This window comes from Chinchilla lanigera, unplaced genomic scaffold (assembly GCF_000276665.1).
Source record: "Chinchilla lanigera isolate Chin_1 unplaced genomic scaffold, ChiLan1.0 scaffold00107, whole genome shotgun sequence".
In the NCBI taxonomy this organism is placed as follows: Eukaryota; Metazoa; Chordata; class Mammalia; order Rodentia; family Chinchillidae; genus Chinchilla; species Chinchilla lanigera.
The window spans coordinates 3,442,143-3,451,054 of NW_004955508.1; the positions used below are offsets into that span (position 1 = coordinate 3,442,143).

At 37.3% G+C, this 8,912-nt stretch overlaps 1 protein-coding gene across 3 annotated transcripts in view; it reads left to right on the forward strand.

The window, feature by feature from the left end:
• Xrn1 (5'-3' exoribonuclease 1) overlaps positions 1–8,912 on the forward strand; it is a 120,357-nt gene that overhangs the window by 603 nt on the left and 110,842 nt on the right. The gene's annotated exons all lie outside the window — the stretch shown is intronic.

Consider the following 8,912-nt stretch of genomic DNA (forward strand, 5'->3'; position numbering starts at 1 on the left):
GGGCGGCGCGGCGGGCGAGGCAGCCGTGGGCCGTTCGGTCAGGCGAGGCCGTGAGCCGTGCTGTCCTGTCTCCGCGGGCGGTCGCCTCTGACAGATCTCGTTAGCTTTGCACTCTGCATAGTGGGTCGAGCTAGTTGTCATACATAGCCTTGTATTGATAATGGCAGCGGTCTGTTAGAGTTTATTCTTTTTCAAATGTGGAAGCGCACAATTAGATCTCTGCGAAGAGTTGGTTTGTTGTTAGATTCCAGTCAGATTTGGTATGCAGGGGGAAAGTTACAAAAATTCCCAAATGCTTACCTATCCTTCATTTAAAATGCGGGTTGAATTAGATTTAGAGGGGCATTTATTTCCAAAGAGGAGGGTAAAAAAAAATATACTAGTACGTTGCAGAAAAGGAGACAACCAGGTTTGCTTTTCCTGGGTCCTTCAAACAACAAATGTTTGAGTATATGCAGCGCATCGGTCACTCTGCCTCTAAAGTGAAAAAGAAGTGATTGCTATTCAGGGTGACTCGGTAGTACATAATTTTTTCAATAATGTTTTCATTCTGTACTTTTTGGTACAGAGTCTTGTTTGGTGAAACTCTTCTTGCATTCTCTCCACCCTGAGGAATTTTGTTACTGAAAAGCAAAATTCATCTTTTTAATGCGGTTTTATTTATTTTATTTGCTTTTTGAGACAGTCTCGCTGTGTAGCCTAGACTGACCTGGAATTCGCAGCGATCCTCCCACCTCAGTCTCCTTAACCCCGGGAATTAAGGTGTGCACCACTACACCCTGCTTTAATGTAGTTTTATGACCTGGACACTAAGGTTAGGTTTTGTGGCAGCTTTCCTGTAAATAGAAATAGGAAGTAGGATTATTTTTTAAATTCCACTGTAATAAACTTTAAAACTTCGTGGGTCAAAATGATGTGTTTCACAAATCTCTGATTAAAAAGAGACATATGAGCTACCTAAGCTACTCTGAAGCGGGACTTCGAGGTGATAATGCCTACATAAGCCACAGTGGTTCAAAAAGCCAGTCCTGATGGGGCAGCGGAGATTTTTAGTGCCTGAATCCTCACGTGAAACAGAAAGAGAAACTACATAGCAAAGTCTAAGATCCATGAAACAATTATAACAAATCGTGTAACATGATATCTCTGTACCTTGTGGTCCAATATTACTGGATACTTTAGGATCAAAATACTAAGGAATAAGGGCAAACTGCCAACAGCTTGTAGATTCATTCAGTATTGTGCAAGAGGATCGAAGAAGCAATGGGGAAACTTCTGATGGGCCTGAGAGCCGGGAAACTAGAATAGCCCCCCGCAAAAAAAAGTATTCACTAAAAGATTTGAGAAACCAGTTAGACAGTAGAAGCTGAAACTGAAGAGTTTTATTCTCTTTAGAATTAACTGAGTGAAAGGTCTGCCATAAGGAAAACCATAGAAGCCGGGCAATATACCCTCAATAAACTTTAAAACTGGGGGCTGGGGATTTAGCTGGGGCTGGGGATTTAGCTCAGCGGCAAAGCGCCTGCCTGGCAAGCGCGAGGTCGTGAGTTCGGTTCCCGGTACCGGAGAAAAACCAAAAACACCGAAAAAAACAAACAAAAAAATACAACTTTAAAACTGCCTGCCAAGGTGCTTATCTGGGGCAGAGCTCACCGATGGGAAAGTGCTTGGAGTAAAAGGGGCAATAGAGATAAGAAAAGAGAAAGCCCTGGTAAAAATTAGGGATGCTGTAGTTAGAATCAGGAAAGCTTTAAAAGCAAACCACCATACAGTGCCTTCTAACGCTGCCCCCAAAAAGAGTAAACTTTGTAAAGTTAAAGGTCTCCTAAACATTAATCATTCTAAAATGATGCTATCGTTATGTACTGCAAACATATGGTAATAAAAAATGTCTTTGCACAATACAATTGTAAAATTAGGGTCCAACATAGTATTTGGAAAAATACAAAAACACCATAACAAACAGAAATTCCTATTTTCTTCTCTGCCTATCACTCTTTACTTTTGTTACAATCTTTTAAAATGTTTTTTACTTTAAAAAATTTCCTCCTTTCCACCTGTTTTTTTCTTTTGTAGCATCATTTTTCTCATCCTGCTTATTGTTTAGCTTATTTCTGAAATGATTTTTCCACTTACTTCTAATTTCCCTAGTTCTGTCATCTCATTCCTGAGTTTTTAAAATTGATATGCTGTTCTTTCATGTCTGACATTATTTTCTTAGTGCATTTTAATTTACAGTACTCTGAAGTAGGTGGCTATAATTTCGTTTTGTTTTGTGGGCATGTTTTTAAGGTCACAAGGTATTATTTATTTTGTTCCTTCTTTTCTCCTATGATAACTAACTTGGTATGCAATTTGACCTTCACACTTTTCTGGGGCTCATTTTTATGTGAATTTAATTTTCTTGAGATTTTAGAATGATTAATGTTTAGGAGACCTTTAGGCCTATCAGAAGTGTTCCCATTGCTTTTTCGATCCTCTTGCACAATACTGAATGAATCTACAAGCTGTTTGGCAGTTTACCCTTATTCCTTAGTATTTTGATCCTAAAGTATCCAGTAATATTGAACCACAAGGTACTGAGATATCATGTTACATGATTTGTTATAATTGTTTCATGGATCCTATTATCTTTTATTTCAAAATTTGTATATACAGTATTGAGTTTTTCATATAAGAGAAACCATGCAATGTTTAAACTTACGTATCTGAGTTTCTTCACTTAACATGATCTTAAGGTACATCTACCTACAAATGACTCAAGTGTATCCTTCTTTATGCCAGAATAATACTCCATTGTGTATATATACCACATTTTCTTTATTCATTCATCTGTTTATAGACGTATGGGCTGTTTCCAAAATTTAGCTTATATGAATCATGCTGCTATAAAAAATGGGTATGCATACATCATTGGTAAATACCACGTATTTTTTGTTCCCTTATCTGTTGATTGACATAATAGGCTGCTTCCAAGAGTTAACTATTGTGCGTTGTGCTGTTATAAACATGGATGTGCCTGTATCACTGTGATATTATGTCTCTAACTCTTTTAAGAAGATATCTAGGAGGGGAGTAGATCAAATGCGACTTGTGGGCCTGGGGTATAGCTCAGCAGCACAAGCGCCTACCTGGCAAGCACAACGTCCTGAGTTTGATTCCCAGTACCAAAAAAAAAAAAAAAGAAAACAAGTACAGTTTGGGTTTTTTTTGTTTGTTTGTTTGTTTTTAGAAATCCCCATACTGGGAGCTGGGGATTTAGGTCAGCGGCACAAGTGCCTGCCTGGCAAGCACAAGGTTGTGAGTTTGATTTCCGGTACCAAAAAAAAAAAGAAAGAAAGAAATCCCCATACTGATTTCCATATTGGTTGTACTAGTTTACATTCCCACCAGCTGTGAAGAAAGGTTCCTGCCCCCCATCCCCACCTGCACGCTCCCCATCATTTGTTGTTATCTCATTTCCTGATGACAGCCATTCTTTCTGAGGTAAGATGTTATCTCAGTCTTGTTTTAATTTGCATTTTCCTAATGGCTAGAGATGTTGAACATTTTTTCAAGTATTTGTCAGCCATTTGGTTTTTTTTGGTTTTTTTGTTTGTTTGTTTTTCTCCGGTACCGGGAACCGAACTCACGACCTTGTGCTTGCCAGGCAGGCGCTTTTGCCACTGAGCTAAATCCCCAGCCCCTTGTCAGCCATTTGTATTTCTTCTGAGCAATGTCTGTTTGTTTCAGTTGCCCATTTTTGGACTGGGTCTTTTACTTTGAAGGATCTGATTTTTGGTTGGTGTTTTGGTTTTGGTTTGGTTTGGTTGTTTCAGTTTCTATATTTTTTTGTTGTATATATTTTAATTGGTATATCTTATACATTATGATCACATTCGTAATAGGGAATTTATACCTGTACATGATATATCTTGCTTCTTTTTTTTCCATTTCCCTCCCCTCCTTTCAACCCCACTTCCCTTGCTTATTTACAAAAGCTTTGTTTCCATTTTTCCTTCTATTCTCTTTTTTTGTTCCTCTTTTCTTTCCCCTCTGTATGTATGTTTATAATTGCTTTTGCTGCTCATTGAATTGTTCCCTTAATCAGTATGTAGTCACCCTTGCCTCTTCTGATCAGTTTTGGCTTCAGGTTCACTTTATATGAAATTAGAATAGCTACTCCTGCTTTTTTTTCATGTTCCCATTGCATGGAATAGTTTTCCATCCTTTGAGTTTTTGTTTGTTTGTTTATTGGTTAGTTGATTGGTTGTTTTTTTTGAGACAGGGTCTCACTATGTAGCCCAAGCTGGCCTTGAACTTGCTATGTGGCCTTGAACTTGCTATGTAGCCTAGACTGGTCTCAAACTCAGTCCTCTTGCCTCTACTTCCCAAATGCTGAGATTACAGGCATGTGCTACCAGGCCTAGCCCATCCTTTGATTTTAATGTGTGTATTTCTTTTCGGATTAAATGTGTTTCTTACATGCTGTGTGTCACTGGGTATTGTTTCTTTCCATTCTGCCAATCTGGGTCTTTGATTGGGGAATTAAAAACATTCACACTGAGAAATATTACTGAAACATATTGACTTATTCTTATTTTCCTGTTCCTGATTTCCCTTTTTTTTCTCCTACCCTCTCTGCTTATCTGCTTACTCTGGCTGATGTATTCTTTGTACTAGATTTCTTGGCATTGTTGCGTTTGTTGTCTTTCTTGGACATTCTTGAGAATTTTTTATAGTGCTGGTTTGGTGGTCATGTTTTTTGTTTTGTTTTGTTTTGTTTTTTGTTTGTTTGTTTTTTAGTTGGGGGTTGAGACAGAGTCTTGCCATGTAGTTCAAGCCAGCCTTGCCCAAGTGTTTTAATTTCAGGTGTGTGCCACTATACCAGGCTCAGGTCATGAATTTTTTTAGGTGCTCTTTGTCATGGAAATACCTCTTTTCTCCATCAGTTTTGAAAACGTTTATCAGGATATATAAGTCTGGGCTGAAAGTTATTATATTTTAGGACTTGAGAGACTTCATTCCAAGCTCTCCTGGTCTTTAAGGTTTGTGTGGAAAAGTCTGCTGTAATTCTAATGAGTTTATCTTTGTAAATGAGTCATTGCTTTTCTCTACACCTTTTTAGATTTTGTCCTTGTATTGGTATTTTGACTGTAATGTGACATGGAGAGGTTGTCTTTTGATTGTGGCTGTTTAGGTTTCTGTATGCCTCACTTAGCTGAATGTTTAATTCCTTACCGATATTTGGAAAGAGTTCTTCTATTATTTGTAAACAGGTAAATATGTAAACAGGTTTTTCATGCCCTTTATGTTGTCTTCTGATTTTGCACTTATTCCAGTTGATCTTAGATTAGTCTTCTTTTTGTCACTGAGCAGATGCTGGATCCATTTTCTTGTTGTTTTTAAGGTATCTCTGAATAAGTGGTTTTTGAAAGCATCCCTGTCTTCCTTTTTTTTTTAGTCTTTTTGAGACAGGATCTCGCTATGCAGTTTAGGCTGGCCTTGAGATCACTTTGTAGCCCAGGTGGCCTCAAACTCGCAGTCATCCTCCTGCCTCAGCCTCCCAAGTGCTGGTATTACAGGCATGCTCCACCACACCCAGCTGCATCCCTGTCTTCTAATTTTGATATTTTGTCCTCACATCAGTCACTTCTACTGCTCATACTTCAGTGTAATTATTAATCTTCTGGAAAAAAATTATTAATCTCCTGGATTTATGTTTGGAAGCTTTTCATGGGCTCTAGTTCTTTGCTAAACTGGTCATTCATGTTTTGTATCTTTTCTCCTCCCTCCCCGCTTTTTTAAGAGATATTATCACTATGTAGTTCAGCCTTGAATTCATTGTGTAGCATAGGTTGGCCTTGAACTCACAGTGATCCTCCTACCTCAGTGTCATGCCACCATACCTCACTCATGTTTTGTATCATTTTGTTTAGTTCATCTAGCTTTTCATTAGTGGCCTCTGTAAGATCTCTGACTGTTTTGCTCGTTACCTCCATCATCTAATTAGTTATATTGTCTGTGGCAGTTATATAATAGTTATATTTTCTACGCTGCCAAATGCCTCATTGATCTGGTTATTTTTTTATGAGTACATATTTGCTATATACTGATCACATTCATCACAGGGAATTTGTACCTGTACATAGAATGTCTTCATTCTTTTTTTCCCCCACTTCCCTTCCTTCCACCCATCTTCCTTGCCCAATTACAAAAACTGTTTCCATTTTTTTCCCTTTCATTCTTTTTTCAATCCCTTTTCCGTTTCTTTCTTCCCCTGTTGCACCTCCCTTGTTCCCCTTCCCATTTGAATATGTTCTTCCTCTTCCAAATGTCTGTCCTCATTTTTGCTCCTTATTTACCTTCGGGGTTTGTGTCTGGTTTATTTCACTTAATATTATGGTCTTGAAGTACATCTATTTACCTAAAAATGACTCAAGTTTATTCTTCTATATGGCAGAATAATACTCCATTGTATATAAATACCACATTTTCATGGGTATGCCTGTATCACTGTGGTATGATGCTTTTAACTCTTTCAGGAGGATAGCAAGAAGGGGCGGGCACAGCTGCATCAGATGGAACCTCTACTTTTAGTTTTTTAGAAATTTCTGTACTGACTTGCATAGTGGTTGTACCAGTTTTCATTTCCACCAACAGTGGAGAAGGGTTCCTTTTTCTCGACAGCCTCATAAGCATTTGTGATGAGTTGATTTCTTGATGATAGCGCTTCTTTCTGCAGTGAGATGGAATCTCACTTGTTATTTTAATTTGCATTTCTCAAATTACCAGTAATGTTGAACACTTCTTCATATACACTGGTATCTCAGTTCACAAATGCTTTTGCAAACAATTGGGTTTGCAAACAGAAGCATTTAGCAAAATTTTCATTTTGTTTGCAAACTGCATCAGGTGAGGAACATGACCATGGCCATTTTTCTTGCATGAACACAAATGTGACCATCTTTTCCAGAATTATAGAATGAATTAAGTGTGTGAACCAAGGTACCACTGTATTTATTTTCTGTTTGTACTTCATCTGAGAAGTACCTATTCATTTCATGTGTCTATTTTTTGATTCAGTCTTTAAACTTTGAAGGGTATAATATTTTGAGCTTTTTATATATTCTAGATGTTAGTCCTTTGTCTAAGAAATACCTAGTAAAACTTTTTTCCCATTCTGTGGGTTCACTTTATTGGTGGTTTGTTTTGCTGTGCAAACATTTTGTAATGTAATGTGCTTCCAGTTGTTAATTCTTTGTAGTATTTCCTGTGTGACTGAGGTTGTATTTATAAAGTCTTTGTCTGCCCCTGTGTCTTTAAGAGTTTTACCTGTTCTTTCTTCCAACGGATTAAGTGTTTATGTTTTTATATTTAGATCTTTGATCCATTTTGATTTTAGTTTAGTGCACGGTGACAGACATTGGTGCAGGTTCAGCCTTTGGCATGTGAAAAGCCGGTTTTCCCAACACCATTTATTAATGAGACTATCTTCCTCTCAGTGAAGGTATTTGGCGCCTTTGTCGAAGATAAGGTACCTGAGTGTCTGGAGTTGTTTCTTGATCTTCTGTTCTGTTTCATTGATCTTGGGTCTGTTTTGTTACCAGTACTATGCTTTTTTTTTTTACAGTACAATAACTTTGTAGTATAACTTCAAGTTGGGTGCTGTGATGCCCTCTCTATTGCCTTTGTTGCCAGAATTGCTTTTGCTATTTTAGGTCTCTTCTGATTCCACATCAATTTTAGGATTGTTTTTGCTATTTCTGTGAAGTATGCTATTGGATTTTGATTGGGATTGTACTGAATCTGTATAACAGTTTTGGAAGTGTTACCATTTTCACGATATTGGTTTTGCCTATCCCAGAACAAGGCATGCCTTTCCATTTTTTAATATCATCTTTGATATCCTTTTTCAGAGTGTAGTATTATAGTTTTCAATATATAGGTCTTTCATTTCCTTCGTTAGATTGATTCCTAAATATTTCATTTTTCTTGATGCTCTTGTTAAAGGTGGTGTTTCCCTGATTTCTCTGTCAGTGAGTTTGTTGTTCATGTACAGAAATGGTACTGATTTTTGAGGGTTGACTGTTTTCTCCTACACTACTGAAGTTGGTTATTGATTCTCGAAGTCTTTTGATGAAGTTTTTGGTGTTGTCTATGTAGAGTATCATGTCATCAGTAATAATTTTGTTCCTTTTCTATCCATATTCCTTTTATTTCTTTCTCTTGTCTAGTTGCTCTGGCTAATGTTTCCAGAATTACATTAAATAGGAGTGGTAGTAGTAGGCATCTTATTTCTGATTTTTAAATGGAAAGCTTTCAATTTCTGACCATTTAGTATGATGTTGGCTGTTCATTTGTCATAGATGGCTTTTATCAGGTTGAGATAAAGACCTTTTATTCCAGTTTTCTTTGGGGTTTTATCGTAATTGGGCATTGGACTTTGTCAGATGCTTTTTCTGCATCTATTGAGGTGATTGTGTGGTTTTCATCCTTGGTTCTGTTAATTAAGTATGTGGTATTTATTGATTTGTGTAAGTTGAACCATCCCTGCATCCTGAGGATAAATCTGACTTGGCATGGTGTTTTTTGTTGTTGTTTTTTGGGGGTGTTTTGTTTTGTTTTGTTTGATGATTTGCTGCATTCTGTTTGCCAATGTTTTATTGAGGATTTTTGCATCTGTGTTCATTCAGGAGATCGTCCTGTTGTTCTTTTTTGGTTGGATCCTTCTCTTGTTATCAGGGTAATTCTTACTCCCATGAATGAGGTTGGGAGTATTGCTTCCCTTTGTGATTTAATAAAGAGTTTGAGGAGGAGTAGTGGCATTAAATCTTTGTTAAAGTTCTTATGGAATTCAGCAGTGAATCTGTCAGGACCAGAGCTTTTCTTTGTCGGTAGTTTTTTTTTTTTTTTTTTTTTTTTGTTTTTCT